At 42.2% G+C, this 18,589-nt stretch overlaps 1 protein-coding gene across 8 annotated transcripts in view; it reads left to right on the top strand.

The window, feature by feature from the left end:
- fam110b (family with sequence similarity 110 member B) overlaps window positions 1-18,589 on the top strand; it is a 189,848-nt gene that overhangs the window by 92,319 nt on the left and 78,940 nt on the right. Inside the window, exons 1-2 of one of the 8 annotated variants that reach the window (XM_069921448.1) lie at window positions 6,657-6,947; window positions 10,481-10,677. The exons of 5 other annotated variants lie outside the window; for them this stretch is intronic. The gene's annotated coding sequence lies outside the window, so the exon portion shown is untranslated. 2 more of the 8 variants (XM_069921447.1, XM_069921453.1) reach the window with 2 other exon arrangements.

Here is an 18,589-nt window from a genome sequence, read left to right as displayed (position 1 = left end):
CATGTACGTGGGTCAGCAATCTGCCTCTAAGGTGGTTTGCCTACCTATGTGGTTTTTTAAAAAAATTCTAGCCATTAATTGGCCAAATTGGCAGGTTAAACACATGCTACAATCCATTATGTAAACCCCGAGTGATTTTTTTTGATTCTGTGGTTTTGGTGTTTAGCATGGACTGATGGAGTACTTCAGTCTCGTTCAGATTGATGATCAGGCCAAAGAGCATAGCAGTGTCTGAGAATTTTTTCAGCATTAACTGTAGATCACTATATGTGCCAAGTGCGCACAGTCATCAGCAAAAAGTGTTTCTTGAATGGCTGTGTAGAGGTAATTCATCTGTGTGTTCAAGCGGCGAAGGTCAAAAGGAGAACCGTCCAGTTGGTACCTGATGTACACTCCTTCCGCCAGTCCTTGGACAGCACATGATGACATGCATTATCTTCAATAAAGCAGTTTGTCACTGTTATTTTTGAGTGTGGTGAAGCCTGCGGATGCCACATTGTTTCCTCATTGCAATGGACAGAGGTAGAATGGAAGCAAGTTACAGGTATCCGCAATCTTAAGAATCAGCGGTAGTAGTTTTAATCTCATTGCCCACACAGGTTTACTCACCAGGATATTTGGCCTTTCCTTGGCACTTGGCCAGCAGATAAGTTTCCGTAGCAGAAATGATTATTGACTTGCTGCTTTTAATTTATCTCCCCAAAATACTCAATTGAATAAAGCGTGCACTATGCTACCTGTACCTTTTGTTCTTTCCAAGAATGTATCCATCCTCTCTCTTGGATTTTTTTAAAATTTAATCTTGATATTCATGAGCCAGTGCCATCCTTTTAAAATACCGGTTTATGCATTTGTGCTGGGAATTTATGTTCATAAATGAACAGTTGCCTTTGGGTGTAGAAAGAACGGAGAGTAAAAGAACAGTTTTTCAATGATAGCAAAAGATAAAACTGGCAGGGAAGTTATTCAGAAGAACTAGCATTGACATTCAGGGAGAAAAAAAATAGTCCCGAAACATGGTGTGCACGTGCCTGAGTGATGTATTCATGTAAAAGGATCATGATGAAATTATCATTGTATAGGTTCACCTTATTAAGGATGTAGTAAAATATGACTGATTTTTGAACTCAAAGAATTACCCAGAAAGACCTTGTGCCATGGATTTCTTTTCATTCTATCAGGTAGTGGCTGTTTCAAATGGTAACAGGATCATCAAATCAGGATGAGGGTTGTTGATAGTGTGCCCAAAGTAAAATGCTTACTTTAAAAAAAAATTAGCATCAAAATAATTATTGGTGTGTCTACATAGATTGAGATAAATTTTGTAAAGTTATGCACCTTTTTTTTATTTTAAAGGACTCCTGGATATTTGAAATGATTGTCCATTTATTTAGAAAGTGGTAACATGACATTTTGAATTTCAAAATACAATTGAGCAGAATTACTGAGATTTTGTTAAAGAAATATATCAAATTTATTAGAGATCTTTTGAAAATGTAATGAGGGAATCCAGTAGATGTAGGCTGTTTGGTTTTACAGAAGTCCTTTGATTAAAGTATTCTGCAAATGTTTCTAACATAAGGTAAGAGGTTAAGCCATTATAGTTAATATATTGGCATGGAGAGAAGATTAGCAAGCAAGTAGGCAAATGGATCATTTACAGGGTGACAAAGCTTGTCAAATTGGGTTCCAGAAGAATGGATGCTTGGGCCTGAATTCTATAATTGGGACTGAGTGCTTCGTAGGGTTATTTCATGACCACAGAAGGATAACTAGGAAAACAAGTACTAATAGATTGGAAGTGTTCATAAGGTGCATACATAAGTGAAACATTTTGGCAAAAACTTAACTGATCCTGAAACAGTGGGGAACCTCAGGATAATTAATGAAAAAGCAATATTTGAGATTACAGAAAGCTGCTGAACAAGGGATTGCATATACCCATACACAAATTATAATTACAATTGTTATGAACTAATAACCCTTTTAATTATTTTTTTGGGACGAAAGGGACTTTGTTAGCATTAACACAGGAGCAGCAATGAAAAATTCAAAATAATAGTTTTTTTTTTAATTACACTATTATCAACATATCATTTCTTACTTATCTCTAAACTTACTTAACCCCATTATGCGCAAATATAAGTGTGTGTGTGTGTGTATTAAAATCCCACTCTGAAAAGTCAGTCTTTAAAAGTTCAACGTCATTTTAGTCTTGCTTGAAGGTCTTAAATTCTCAGTTCAGAAATAATTATTAAGTGCTTTTAAACATCATATCTTCAGACCTTTTTACTCAAAATGTGGTTATTTTCTTCCACGAAAAATTCACAAACCCACACAAGGATTAAACAATGTGGTTATCATCATCCATGATGATGTCACAAACCAGATGAGGGTTAAACGAAGTGGCCAAACACAAAAATAGACCCAGTAGAATTCTGTCCTCTTTTCCAAAGAGACAGCAAAATGGTCTTCATTTTCAAACACCACTTACTCTGTGTTCCCCTTTTCCGAGGAGTAACACACAACAGCACCAATTCTCTTTACTGTAACTCAAGCCTGTCTTTCACAAGGTTTCAACCCTGGTGTCACAGGGGTTTTGACTTCTGTACTCTCCAAACTGAACTCTTCCAAAATTGAACTCAAAATGTCTGAATTTGGTAATATATTTATCCAAATCATGCAATAGTTACATCATTGCCGATGTGAGTCCCAATTTTTGGAAACTGCGTGTCCTTCAATTTTATTTCTACCAAAGTTCTGTTCCTTTTTCAAAACCATTCCATATCCATAACAACCTCTGACCTCATCTCTGTTCAAGAGGCTTAAGTGACTTTCATTAAAAACTGATGGCTACGTTAGCAGCTCTTGAATAATTAAAACCCACTTGAAATCCATTAACTCTATCTGTTCAAGACACATTGACTCTTGAACACTTCTCAGAAAACAATGGTTCTCTATAAACGTGCTCTGACTTCTATGTGGCCCTGTACCAATCCACAGCTAACTTACTAAGAACATAGATAGAATATTTTAACTCTATAATTTATTAAGACGTTTTTATAAAATAAACATAGTTTAACATTAAATTAAAGATTAACATAAATCTGTTTATGACACAAGTTGACCATGGTACAAAATCGAGAGCGTCTTGCTAGAAATAAAATGGAGATGCTGCCAGAGCTGGTGCAGATCCAAGGAGAGTGGGAAGCAGAGACACAGCGCTCCTCTGAGGAGTTCTACTGTCCAGTCTGACTACCGACGGCACCTTTCAGGATTTAAACACCCTGTTAAAGTAGACAATGATGGTTTATTTTAAAATCCAGTGATGGTGAGGTATGGGCCCAAGATGACAGCACTGTGTTTGGCAGTGGCCTCCAGGGGCTCCAGTCTTCAGGGAAGCAGAGGAATGGTCCAGACCACCAGAAAACAGGGAGACTACCATCCCACTTTGAGAAGAAGCAGAAGAGATTACCCTATGGGATAGTAACCATGGTGGTGGTCCAATGAAGGGCTCTGCAGCTGAAGGATCAACAGACGGTGAGCTGCTGGCAACTGGAGGTGAGGAACCCATGCTGGCTGTATACTGCTGTTGAATTGCAGTCAAAGTATTCACACACCAGGCTGCTGGATACTGGCTTAAGTCTGCCTGAAGGGATACAGAGTAGAGAACCAGGATGCGAAAGGGTGCCAAGGGTGCTGAAGGCTTCCTTTTTTTAAACATTTTATTTAAGAATTTTAAAACCACATCCATACATCTTTGGCTTGGCTTTCCGGACGAAGATTTATGGAGGGGTAATGTCCACGTCAGCTGCAGGCTTGTTTGTGGCTGACAAGTCCGATGCGGGACAGGCAGACGCGGTTGCAAGGGAAAATTGGTTGGTTGGGGTTCGGTGTTGGGTTTTTCCTCCTTTGTCTTTTGACAGTGAGGTGGGCTCTGTGGTCTTCTTCAAAGGAGGTTGCTCCCCGCCAAACTGTGAGGCACCAAGATGCACGGTTTGAGGCGATATCAGCCCACTGGCGGTGGTCAATGGGGCAGGCACCAAGAGCTTTCTTTAGGCAGTCCTGTACCTCTTCTTTGGTGCACCTCTGTCTTGGTGGCCAGTGGAGAGCTCGCCATATAACACGATCTTGGGAAGGCGATGGTCCTCCATTCTGGAGACGTGACCTACCCAGCGCAGTTTGATCTTCAGCAGCGTGGATTCGATGCTGTCGGCCTCTGCCATCTCGAATACTTCGATGTTGGAGATGAAGTCGCTCCAATGAATGTTGAGGATGGAGCGGAGGCAACACTGGTGGAAGCGTTCTAGGAGCCGTAGGTGATGCCGGTAAAGGACCCATGATTCGGAGCCGAACATCCATACATACATAGTGAATAAAAGTATACATAAAAAGAATACATGTGTATATATAAAAAAAACCTTCATCCCTCCCCAACCCCACGCACCAATCCTAAACTAATAAAAGGAAAAGAAGAAAAACAAGGAGAATGTCAACAACAATTATTAATTCAATACATATTAAATACATATAGTAATGAACTTGAGGGTTACCAGCTGACAGGCCCCCAAGAGTCTCTTGTATGTATAATAGATGTGGAGGACAGAGAGGGGAATTTGTGGATATGTGTGTTCAGTATAGTGACAGCCTGGGGGAAAAAGCTGTTTCTGAGTCTGTTTGTTCTTGTCTTGATTGACCTGTAGCGTCTGCCAGAGGGTAGTAGGTCAAACAGATGCAGGGCAGGGTGGGTGGGATCCTTTATTATTGCTTGTGCTCTACTGAGGCAACGAGAGGTGTTGAGATCCTTCAGGGAGGGTAGGGGACATCCAATTATCTTTTCTGCTGCCTTCACCACCCGTTGAAGTCTTTGCCGCTTTTCTTCAGTGCAATGGGAGAACCATACTGTGCTGCAGTACACGAAAAGTACCCTTGCATAGGTGTTCCTGTGTTCCAGATGGCTCAGCACAGTGTGGAGGATGATGGATATGGTGTCTTCCGTCGATCTGTTCACTTTATAAGCGAACTGGTATGGGTCGAAGAAGGGAGGGAGACAGTCTTGGATGTGGCCTAGGACCAGTCGTTCCAGGCACTTGGTGATGACAGGTGTGAGTGCTACTGGATGGTAGTCATTTAGGCTGGTCATTTGTGGTTTCTTTGGTATGGGTATGATGGTGGAGGCCTTCAGACAAGCTGGTATAATGGCTTTTGACAAGGAAAGGTTGAAGATTGTGGTGAAGACTCAATGGATGCAAGAAGAATGAGAGGCAAAGAAGAGTATGCATGATTTTAATGGGGCTGGGTGCTGAGATGTTTTTTCTGGGAGTAACTAAAACTGGGAGCATGGTTTCAGAATGGGCAACATCCATTTAACATGGAGAAAAAGGGATTTCTAGTTGTTGCAAATCTTGGAATTTTTTACTCCAGAAAACAGAAGAGACTGAATCATTCAGTATACTCGAGGGAAAGACAGGTATTTCGATTATGGTGGATTTAAAGAATAGGCAGAAAAATAATTCTAACATTAGATTGACCATGCTTTTATCATCAGGTGGAGCATGCTCCAGAAAGGCTGACTCTCATTTCTTGTTGTAAAAACATCTTTTTCAGAACCAGGAACTTGGTACAATAATTGTACATTATTTACATTTAAATGCTTACTTAAGTTTCACTTGGGGTTTTTTTTGCAGATTCTGAGGGACTACATTGAGTTGCAATTGGGAAAACATTGATATATTAAAAGATGATTAGCGTGGTTTGTGTTGGAGAGTTTCTGAATCTCGAATTTGATTTAAGAAGTGATTGAGGGAAGGACAGTAGATGTTAGAATTGTCAGCTTCAGTGACTCATTTGGGATTATGTCAACCTCCTGCTCCACTGATTTATAACAAATAGCGATTAAATGCAGACATTTCTATCTACGTCGAGAAGTCTCATCAGTAATTCTCAAAGTTTATGTTCCTCCTGATGCCATTTGTAAACAGAAACCTGCAAATCTGCATGTTGTGATTTGCAAACAAGTAATGTCCCATTCCACACCTATCCAAAGATGATGTGCAGGGAGCTTTCAGAGAGTGAATCCATGGAAAGCCCCTGGTCCAAACAGAGAACCTGGCCAAGTACTGAAAAGCTGTGCTAATTAACTTGCTATTGTATTTGCTGATACCTTCAACCTTTCACTCCAACAGGATATAGTATCCACCTGTTTCAAACAGGCTTCACGTGTACCAATGGCCAAGAAGAGCATGGTTACCTGCCTAAATTACTATCAACAATGGCACTCGCATCACAATGAGGGTGTTTTGAGAGGCTGGTATTGAAGCATGTTAACTCCTGTCTGAGTGGTGACATGGATCTGTTCCAATTTGCCTACTACAGCAACAGGTCTATGGCACATACCATCTCATTGCTGCTTCTCTAAACCCTAGAATACATGGACAGCAAATATGCATACATCAGGATGCTCTTTATTGACTACAGTTCAGCATTTAGCACCATCATCCCCTCAAAACTAATGAGCAAACTCAAGACCTGGGCCTCAATGCTGACTCATCGCTCCTTTTTATACCACCCACTATTTTGGTATTGTCAACAAATTTGTGAATGGTGTTGTTGTCATACTGAGCCATGCAGGTGTATAGCAAGTATTCGGGGTAAATATGTAGCCCTGTGCTGCTCCACGATTGATGGAGATTGTGGAGGAGATTTTCTTGTCAATTGTGGTCTGAAGATGAGGAACTCCAGGAATCAACTTGATGCACGATCAATTAACTGAAAGACTGAAATGCTGGAACTGAAGGCTTTTATGGACAGCACCTCTTGAGTTTCTGGCTCACACTGACCCGGACTCGAACTGGGGGCGGGGTTGTGGCATGACAGCCTTTATGGGGAATAAAGGGGAGGAGTCACGAGCCGGACAGTGAGAGCAGGGTTGAACATACAAGGTCAAGGTATTTACATAGACAAGTGGTTTCACCAACATTCACCCACTTTTTTAAAAAATAAGTCCCAAGGGAGTGTGGTGCAGTCAGGTCCCCTAATAAGTTCAGTCTGTCCAGCAGCCTCCTTTGGCGTTGTGACTGGCGTACCTCCAGTGTGGTGGCTCCCGTCTGTTGCGGCTGCTCCTTCTTGGTCAGCCCAGCCAGGGTACTTGGCTGAGCTGGGGGAGGGGGGTGGTGGTGGGTGCATGTGTACTGGTTGGCCGAGGAGGTGGGAGTAGGGATCTAAGGCCCTGGAGAGCTGGGGAGGGGGGGTGGGGGAGAGAAAAGACTGTGTCCTCGCATCTGTCTGGGAATGCTATGTAGGCGTACTCTGGGTTGGCATGAAGCAGCTAGACCCTCTCGACTGGTGGGTTGGACTTCTTGTCCTTGAGTGTTTCCACAGTAGTACTGACCCAGGGGACGTCAGCCAGGTAGGTAGGGTCAATCCTGACACCAATCTCCTGGGGATTATAAAACATCTCTCATGAGGTGTCTCGATGGTGGCCGTACACGGGGGACCGGATAGCGTGGAGGGCTTCTGGGAGGACTTCTTGCCATTGAAGTACGGGGAGGCTCTTCCAGACCATACCGTTCTCCCGCTCCACCTGGCTGTTTATTTTGGGGGTTATAGCTGGTGGTACGGCTATAGGCAATGCCCTTGGAGAGCAGAAATTGGTACAGCTCGTTGCTCATGAAGGACGTACCCTTGTCACTGTGGATGTAGCAAGGGTATCCGAAAATGGTGAACAGGTTTTTCAGAGCCTTTATGACCGTAACTGTGATCGTGTCTAGGCAGGGGATGGTGAAAAGGGACGGCGAGTACTCATCGATGATGGTGATAAAGTACACATTGTGGTTTGTGGAGGGTAGGCGTTCAAAGGGGCGAGTGGCCTTGATCAAGTGTGACCTGTTGGGCTGGTAGAAGCATGGTTGGCACTCCGTGCAGACCGAGCAATTTTTAGTCAGTATCCTGATGTCGTCAATGAAATAGAGGAGGTTACAAGCCTTGATGAAATTAAAAAAAGGTGATCCCAGGGTGGCAGAGGCAATTGTGCAGCGACCGCAGTTGGTCCATCTGCGCACTAGCATATTTCCCCCGAGACAGGGCATCAAGAAGCTGATTGAGCTTACTGGGCTAATACATTATATCATAATTGTAGGTGGAGAGTTCGATTCTCCACCTCAGGATTTTATCGTTTTTGATTTTACCCCACTGGTGGTTGGTCAGTCAAAAGGGTAAAATGCTTATCGGCGAGGTAATGCCTCCAGTGCCATACAGCTTCAACAGGCCTCTTTCTCAACGGAGGAGTGGCAGATCTTGGGGCCCTGGAGGATGCATGAAAAAAAAATGCCATGGGCCTGCCCACCTGGTTAAGTGTGGTGGCCAGGGAAAAGCCCGATGCATCGCTCTCCACTTGAAATGGGGTGGATTCATCCACTGCGTGCTTCGTAGCCTTTGCAATGTCAGCTTTGATTCAGCCGAATGCCTCATGGGCTTCTGCTGACGGGAAAAATAGTGGCCCAGAGGGGGGGTGGGCTTCTCTTCATAGCTGGGGACCCATTGGGCATTGTAAGATAAAAACCTCAGGCACCTTTTTAGGGCCTTGGGGCAGTGAGGGAGGGGGAGTTCTAACAGTGGGCTCATGGTCAGGGTCAGGGCTGATGACTCCATTTTCCACCATGCAGCCTAGTATAGCCAGGTGACGTGTGCTGAAGACACACTTCCCTGTGTTATACATCAGGTTAAGGAACTTTGCAGTGTGGAGGAATTTCTGGAGGTTCCTATAATGGTCCTGCTATCATGGCTGCAGACTGTAACGTTGTCAAGGTATGAGAAGGTGGCCCGCAACCTGTGTTCGTCCACCATCCGATCCATCTCCCTTTGGAAGACAGACTTCCATTTGTGACCCCAAAAAGGACTGTAAGGAAATGGTACAGTCGGTTATCTCCCTTGAAGGTGGTGTACTGGCAGTTCTCAAGGCAAATGGGGAGCTAGTGGTTTGCTGACTTAAAAATATATTGTGCGATCTGAGGTGGGGGTTAGGCGTCTAGCTGGGTGAACCTGTTGATGGTCTGAGAGTAAACTATGACCATCCAGTGTCCCTCCCCGCTCTTTACTACTACTACCTTGGCTCTCCAGGGGCTCGTACTTTGTTCTATCACCCCCTCTGAGGAGGTGTCTCACCTCTGACTTAATGAACGCCCTGTCCTCGGTGCTGTATCGCCGACTTTTAGTGGCAACAGGCTTACAGTTGGGTGAGATTAGCAAACAGGAGGTGGGGCTGGGGCTGGGGGTGGGGGGGGTGGTATCTGGAGTGTGGAGAGGCCACATGTCATGCATGGTTACCTGCCTTGGGGCTGCTGATCAACCATGTGGGAAGGGGGCATTGGAGAGTTCACAAATTGCTCTTTACAGACTGTGAGGGGGCATGGGGCCGTCATACTCCATAGTGATTCTCTTTAAGTTACATTGAAAGTTCAACCCCAAGATGATGGGTGCACAGAGCTGTGGCAGTACAAGGAGCGTAAAGTATACTGTACCTTGGACCATCAGGGTTACTGTGCAGCTCCCATGCACTTTTGCCGATTTGGTTTGTGAGGCTAGGAACACGCTGAATTTTGCAGGCTGCACTCCCAGGGAGTATTGCTGTACAGTGTTAGGATGAATGAAGCTCTCAGTGCTTCCACTGTTAAATAGGCCCTAGAGAGTTGATGCGGTCGGCATTGATCCAGGGTTACCGATGCCAGCATCAGCTCGTCCTCCAAGGGGTTCCGCTGTCTTTCGGTCATCTAACAAGATGGCAGTCATGATGATGGCCCCCATGGCTTGCCCGCAGTCCGTCGTTGCTTGCTGGAAGAGAAGGAGAAAGCGGCGATGGTGTCATCGCCGGAGTGACAAGGGAGAAGGCGGAAGAGGTGTCATAGTGGTCGGTGGTCTCCGTTGTGTGTGTGTGCCGGCATCCATGTTCCCGGAAGTGGCGGTCCCCGTTTGCATGCAGTGCTGCTGGGCTTAGGACTTAGCTTTGACTTACAGACCTTTGCAAAGTGTCCCTTTTTCCGGCAGTTGGTGCAGGTAGCATCCTTGGCAGGGCAGCGTTTCCTCGCATGCTTGCCCTGCCCGCAGAAATAACACATCAGGAGGTCGTTGATGGTGGCAGAGGTCAGGTCAGGACGGAAGGGGATTTGCGATCTCGCCTCCCAAGATGGTGGTGCCCGTGGCCGCGTACTCACTGGAGAACGATTCCGCTTTGTGGATGGCCACTTCTAGGGTATTCGCCAGCTCGATGGTTTGAGGTAGGCTCAATTGCTTCTGTTTGAGTAGCCTTTGCCTCATGTAGTTGGAGCGGGTATACACTACAAAGGCGTTTCTCATCAGTAGCTGCACTCACAGCTTGGCAGTTACAACCCCTTACAAGCTCCTGCAGGGCCCTGACAAAGTCCTTGAATATCTCTCTGGGCCGCACGTAGCCCTCATTCACCTGTACCTTGTACTGGTCTTTTAGGATGCCCATGGATTCTCCGAAGGTCTGGCAGTCCCGGAACATCTGGTAGACCTGGTGCCTGATGTATAAGAACAGTAGGTGGAACTTGTCTTCATCGGCCTGGATCGCATCTGCAAAGACTGTGAGGAATCTTTCGAAGCAACAATGCCAGAGAGGAATTTGTCAACTGCTCCAGGTTCTCTTGGATCAATTTCCAGGTGATCCAATTTCAGATACTTGTTCATGTTCCGTGGAAACAAAAAAACAAGTTAATAAAATTGATGCACGATCAATTAACCGAAAGAATGAAGTTCTGGAACTGAAGGCTTTTATTAATTAGAGATGGACAGCATCTCTTGAGTTGCTGGCTCACACTGACCCGGACTCGAACTGGGGACAGGTTTGGCTTTATGGAGAATAAGGGGGAGGAGTCACAAGCCGGCCAGTGAGAGCAAGGTCGAACATATCAGATCAAGGTATTTACATACACAAGTGGTTTCACCACACAACTGCACAATGGTGTATTGAGGCCTGGGTCTCGAGTTTGCTGATTAGTTTTGAGGGAATGATGGTGCTGAATGCCAAATTGTAGTCAATAAAGAGTATCTTGATGTATATATCTTTGCTCAGTTGTTAATGATAAACGAGATTTAGTTTGACTTACTGAAACAAAGTGGTAACAGTGAACTGCATGAACAGATCCTAAAGGAAACCCATGAATTCTTTAAGTTTACTAGGTTTTTGATTAAACATTGCTCACTGTTACCATATATCATGTTTCTCTTTTCCTCTTATTTCTCTTGACATGATGGGACAAAGGGCATATGTCATTGTGCTGTATCTTTCTATTTCTAGCGGTATATTTGCGTGCCCATGACTAGCTCTGAACGTGGACTTCAGATTTCTCAGTCAGTTTAAAGAAAGAGTGCCACTACCTGCAGGAATGCAAAATTTTATGGTCGATTTTTGTCTGTGGTACCAGTCTGTTTTCTACATTTAAGTTGGCCTGATAGCCCTACTTTGGGCTTATTCATAGGGTTATACTTTCATCATTTGTAATCTAGAATGTGTTGCAGTATGAGGTGAATGAAGCAATATATTAGTGTTTGGTGGAAAAGGAAATATCACTGTGACTTTAGGAGGAGACAGTCAACATTGCCTGATTGAAAAAAATTAATGAGGAAATCCTTTTAAAAATGTGTGCTTCGTTAAACGACAGATTAACAGATGCTTAGAGTTGTGTATGTTTCTATTAATCACTTTTTGAATAAACTGAAAAGATGTGATTAACTTCATGATCCCAAGAATTGGCTTAAACTGAAGATTGGCAAAAGGTTGCACAATATGGACAGTAAAACCCCTAGTATTGGCACCTAAGGAGATTGATAGGCGCTGGATTAGTGAATTTTTGGGTTGCTTGAAATTGCATGTTGCATGGATTGACGAACTAATGGCGAGGTATGCCAATTTTAAATTTCTGTATTTTTACCTATTTATTTTCCTCAATTTTTTAATGTTTATTTTTGCTGGTTGCTTGAATTCTGGATTACAGGTTTTGCTGTATATAATGTTGCATCATGGTACTTTGAATTGAACAGTTGAGTGGGGAGGGGGATAATTAAGCAATTTCCTGAGTGTTAGTGCAAAAAGCTTGAGCTATTTTCTGAGAATGGGCAAAAGAATGCATAGATTTTTATTTGTTGTAAAGTTTTATTTTCTGTTTATTAGTATGATTTTAGTGATTGAATGTGTGTTGACAATGGACACATTCAGCTCATTTAGATCTGTGGTGAACAAGACATTTTTCTTCTCCAAACCTTTTCCTGAGGGGATTTAAGAGCAGAAGTCCCTTTCACAGCACAGGACCTCATTACTAGAGTCTGAACTGATGCTGTGTACATTTTTTTAATGCTTGTAGGCTGCCTGCAAGTGTTGCTGGCTTCCCACTGACTGTCGATTCTGGGTCATTCTCTGGATTGGTCAATCTCTATTTGGAACACAGAGAATTAAGACAGAGAAAGGATGTAGGAGCAATGAAGAATTATTTTTGCATGGATCATTAAGATGCAGTGTATCTCAACTGAAACTTTAGTGAGAAAAATTTGCACAATTTTGAAGAAATTCGTAAATGTTTCAGAGTGGAATAAAATTATATGTAAAAAGAACAAACTGAAACTGTTTGTTGTTGGCCTAGCAAGATAGCATCTTGAAGCACACAACAATGGGACTATGTTGCCCAATAAATTACCAATGTATCCATGATTGCTTCATTTAATTTATTTTCAAATCTGGATCTTAACTCTTGAGTAGAATTTCCTCTTGTGTATAAGAATTGTTTTAATTGTCCTCATTTAAAAACACCCAGCACTTCCCCCTTGTTGTTTTGGGCTCCCTTCAAGGTAGTTGCATCTGGATTTGAGGGCAACTGCAATGAACCACACCTATGATTTGAAGTTGGTATGCACTGGGTAAGGAGATAGACAGTTTACCTTCTTGATTGCTTGTATTCTTGGGAGCCTATTGCCATAATCTTAAAATAGTATTTGTACATGGACAGAAATTTGATAAAACTTGCAATTTTAGAGATAATGGAACTGTATTTAACAGATGGACCACAATTTTTAATGTGCAATATATGGAGAGAATATTCCATATTTTGTTTCCTGTTGTGTGTGGATATCTCTTTTTCTCTGCCTCTTTCTCTGCTTCTGTTTGTCTCTCTTTCTCTCATTTATATTTATATACACACACAACCACTGAAAGTTTAAACTCCATTCTAAATAAAATGCCACATGAAATAGTGATGTTTAAAAACAATCTTCAGAGGAATTGCACTAATGCTTTACACTAATGAGCCTTGTGTAAAAGGTCATTCATTTTTTTCCCCTAGTAATATTTTAAATATTGTGAAAGGGCCTTCTCTAAAGTACAAATATTCTGCAATTGCTGGCTAAAATCCTGGATTATCTTTTCCTCGTGTCTTTAGTCTGCTTCCTGTTGTTTGTATTTGTAGTTCCAGCATACTTTGTCATACCTGGTTTGAAAATATCCTATTCAAGTCTGTTTTCTTCTGCTCTGTATTCCAGAATCATTTTGAAATCCAAAGATAATCCCTGTTTTGTCACTCCCTCCACAAATCCTATTCTTTTCTCTCAGATCATCATTTCTAGTCATCTCCCTCCATAGCATCTAACCTAATTGTCCCAGGAGACCCATTGTTTCTATGTGCTCCTGCTCCACTGAATTGATATCATCTTACCTCAACTCTGTTCTTCCTCCCAGTCCAGTACCTCTCCACCTACATGCCCTCCATCACATTAACAACTTCCAATTCTCTGAACTCCAGCACCTCATTTTCACTATGGATGTCCAATTTCTAAACACCTTTGTTCTCCATTCTGAATGTCTTGAAGCTCTTAGTTTCTTTCTCAACAACAGACCAAACCAGATGCCCTCCACCATCACCCTCCTTTGCCTGGCAGAACTTGTTCTCACTCTCAATAACTTGTCCTTTATCCAAGACAAAGGGTACCCACATGGGTCCCCGTTACGCCTGCTTTTTTTGTTGGCTACGTTGAACAATCTGAACAGCATTATTTCATCCCTGAATTTATTTGTACTGTCTGCAAGTCAAATACAGGCACACCCTTCTTGGTCGGGTATTGTAAGTATTTCCTCCCACTCCCTTCTACACACATACCAAAATTATAATTGACACTAGTTGGGTGACATCAATGAATAATGCCAACTTGTTGTCTAAATGTTTATACTTTTTTTTCTTTTGTGCTGTCAACATTTAAAGTGAAGAACACTTTAACACAAACTTTTTCTTGAAATAGCAGTGTAACATCATAGACCAGCAGCAATAAACAATAATATTTATTCTTAACTATTAATAATACAACATCTTACTTAAATCTAAACTTAACCCAACTATGTGCATGTGCATTACCCAAACCATTACAGCTTAGGCACAATTCTGAAAAGTCAACTCAAAGTTTAGTCTTATAAATCTTGTGTTGAAACTCAGAACCTTTAAAGTAATGTACAGAAGTAATTATGAAGTATGTGAGACATCGAGTAATCAGACTTCTTAAAACTCACAAATTCTTGTCAAGTTGTTTTCAGAGAAATGTTTCCTTCATATGAATGATTTGTCACTTCCTTGCGTAGCGGTTACAACATTTGTGACTTCCATGATGCGATGCTTCCATGAAACCCAGGCTTGGGTTAAACAAAATGATCATTAGAATGATTACGATCTAAATACAGGACGGATCCTTTACCCAGACATAGGTCAATCAAAAATTACCATTACACTGGCCACAGTAGATCACTACTCTCCTCTGACAAGGAAAAGAGCAGAAGTAAAGGCAAAGGTTCCATTATTGTCACAAATTCTACATTTAAAAAGTAACATACATAAAATTCTTTAACTTCTCCATCGGGCACACAAAACTCAAAACGGTCAACCAGTTTACCTATCTCGGCTGCACCATTTCATCAGATGCAAGGATCGACAATGAGATAGACAACAGACTCGCCAAGGCAAATAGCGCCTTTGGAAGACTACACAAAAGAGTCTGGAAAAACAACCAACTGAAAAACCTCACAAAGATAAGCGTATACAGAGCCGTTGTCATACCCACACTCCTGTTCGGCTCCGAATCATGGGTCCTCTACCGGCACCACCTACGGCTCCTAGAACGCTTCCACCAGCGTTGTCTCCGCTCCATCCTCAACATCCATTGGAGCGCTCACACCCCTAACGTCGAGGTACTCGAGATGGCAGAGGTCGACAGCATCGAGTCCACGCTGCTGAAGATCCAGCTGCGCTGGATGGGTCACGTCTCCAGAATGGAGGACCATCGCCTTCCCAAGATCGTATTATATGGCGAGCTCTCCACTGGCCACCGTGACAGAGGTGCACCAAAGAAAAGGTACAAGGACTGCCTAAAGAAATCTCTTGGTGCCTGCCACATTGACCACCGCCAGTGGGCTGATAACGCCTCAAACCGTGCATCTTGGCGCCTCACAGTTTGGCGGGCAGCAGCCTCCTTTGAAGAAGACCGCAGAGCCCACCTCACTGACAAAAGGCAAAGGAGGAAAAACCCAACACCCAACCCCAACCAACCAATTTTCCCTTGCAACCGCTGCAATCGTGTCTGCCTGTCCCGCATCGGACTGGTCAGCCACAAACGAGCCTGCAGCTGACGTGGACTTTTTACCCCCTCCATAAATCTTCGTCCGCGAAGCCAAGCCAAAGAAGAAAAAAAAAAGACATAAAATTCTTTAACTTTTGTCTACCCTAAGGCAGACAGAGAGTCGCCACTTTGTCCAGCGCCATCAGACACCTACAGCACCTGGTGTTCCTAAGTGGTCTCCTCTCCAAGTACTGACCAGTCCTGGGCTGTATAGCTTCTGAGAGTGACCATCTCTCCCAAACTCACTTCAATTCTGTCTTTCCAGGTGGCATTCTAATGAACTAAATGCTATTTCCCTCCCCCAACCCCAAGTATCTTAATCACATGACTTGCTTGATCAATACTGGTTTTCATTTTCAATTTTCCAAAAGCATGAGTTAAGCAGATGGCCTCTCTCTCTCTCTGAACAGATTGTCTTCTTGAGTAAACATTCATTGTTTCAGTCTTTCAATTGAGAACAATAATGCTGTTTACAGCTTTGAATTAGGTGCCAAGCTGTCTGTACAAAATATTGTTATCTGTGAGTGTCTTTCCCTGTTCCAGCCCCCAAAGCAATACTTCAAAAAAAAGAGGCCTGCAACACAAGATCTGTTATGCCTTCATTTTGGAGGTCCTGAAGTGGTCACAAAGCAGCACTATAACCTTTTATTTTCAGCCCGTGTAAATAAAGATGACAGTCCTGCTTGTAAGCTAGTTGCTAGAATTAAAATGGATAAAAGGGAAGTGGTTGTTAACATGGTGTGCTGCAATCAGAGCTTCTGAAAAATATATTCAATATTTAGATTGGTAGTCAAATACCCAGATAAAATTAGTTTATGGTGCATATATAAAGTATTGTCTGTTCTGAATTTGGAGCTAGTGATGTTAATTAGAATGAAACAGTGTTTTGTTCTCTTCATAAAATGATACTCTGAAGTCTTTCCAATTTCCTACAGCAAAGACATGACTATACATCAAAAATAAAGTACTTCATAGACTGTCCTTTGGGACCTTTGGATTGCCTGCATTCAAGCTTTGAGAATCTCATCCATTGTGGCAAAGAACAGCAATTATATCCATTTTTATTCCATCTTTATTCATGCAGTTAATTATAATAATATGCTTTGTAATGTGTAATTAGACAGAATTTGACACAATTCATAAAAAGGAGACATTAATACAGTGTCCCGGAGATGAATGAGCAGATAAGTTTTGGGAGTGAATTCCCTTAATGCATTGAAGATTGAAAGGTGGGCTTGGAAAAAGAAGTACTCCCAATTTCTATGCATCTGCAACCATGCCAAGTGCTTCAACCATATAAATTTTAGACTTTGTTTACAGCACGGTAGAAGCTAATTCCGCCTATTGAAACCTGTGTTGCTCAATTATGCCCAAATTAATTGACAACCCCCCTATGTTTTGGAGGGTGGGAGGAAACTGAAGCACCTGGAGAAAACCCAAACATACACATGGGCAAAATACAACACCTTACAGAAAGTGCCAAATTAGAACCTTGACACTAGCGCTGTAATTGCGTCATCCTAACAGCTATGCTAATCTTGCTGCTTGTGAAGTATCAGAAACAAACATAGGTGTTGCTTCTTCTTGTGCAAAGGTGCCTTTTGTGTTGGGTAGATGGTTGATGTCTCAGGTCAGATGGCTGCAGTTAGAGCTCTGCAAGCCATTGATCAAGGTGCAATAACCACAACAAATGATACCAAACTGATGTCCGTCCAAAATGTGAGATATGATGTACAAACCATCTCCTGTGGAATTACAAAGAAGCAGCATTTTATCTCAAGCTTTCATTTATAGGAGAGGCATTGGAAATGTCATTGCAATATTTTAATGATCAGTAAGGTTAAGTAGAATTTACAATTGACTATAATGCATCACTGCCTAGTATGGAGGCGCCAACTCTCAGGACAAGAATAAAATCCAGAGGGTTATTAACTTGGCCTGCGACATCATGGGCACCAGACCACTCCATCGAGGACTTCTACAAGAAGTGGTGTCTTAAAACAGCAGCCTCTATCCTCAAAAGATCCCCACCACCCAGGTGATGCCTTCTTCACTCTGATACCATCAGGGAAAAAGTACAGGAGACTAAAGACGAGCACTCAATGGCACAAGGACAGCTTCTTCCCCACAGCCATCAGATTCCTGAAATCAATGAACCAAAAACACTGCCTTACTTTTCGTGCACTGTTATTTTTTTTTAATGTAATGTTGTAAGATGGTTATAATATGAATGTTTCCACTGTGACGCTGCCACAAAACACAGTATTTCATGACTTGTTCATGCCAATAAATTCTGATTCTTTTGCTTTTGTGGTTGATTAATGGAAGCTGTTATATTCTTAGGACCAAATTTGGCACTTGGATATTTAAGATAATTATCTAAATGTGTGATCTGTGACACCTTGTTTTATGGCTTGTGCTGAGTGATGAATTCCTTGTTCAGGCATACATATTTCCTGATTAGCGCTGTTCTTGTCACTTGTTTGTTCCATGTTGAACTTTGCTATGGAAAAAAAATGGTAAAATATAGTATATTTTATAAAAATATTTGTGATAGTATTACTTGGTACTGTTTCATAGTGGCTAGTTCCAGCAATTATATTTAAAAGAAAAACAGTAATAAATATGATAAACTTTTTTTAAAATTGCATTTTACAGGAATATAACCTTCAGTAATTTAAAAAAAACAGTTGTTGGACCATAATTGCTGGAACATACTTTCTATCAATAGAATTAACAGGATGCAAGTCTGTGTCTTTACCCTTCCTTAATGTTCCACTGCCAAGTGGATTCTGGTCACTATGTCAGCAAACCTAATTATAATTTTTGTGAACTAATGGGTGGTGCCTTAAGCATTGATAAGCTCCCAGCCAGCAGGTTTCATGTTGAAAATTGCATATGTAACTCCGTTGATTTTTGTCCACCA

Source organism: Narcine bancroftii, chromosome 2, assembly GCF_036971445.1.
Source record: "Narcine bancroftii isolate sNarBan1 chromosome 2, sNarBan1.hap1, whole genome shotgun sequence".
NCBI classification, from domain to species: domain Eukaryota; kingdom Metazoa; phylum Chordata; class Chondrichthyes; order Torpediniformes; family Narcinidae; genus Narcine; species Narcine bancroftii.
The sequence above is the reverse complement of the archived record's forward strand: the minus strand, read 5'-3'. Positions and strand labels throughout refer to the sequence as shown.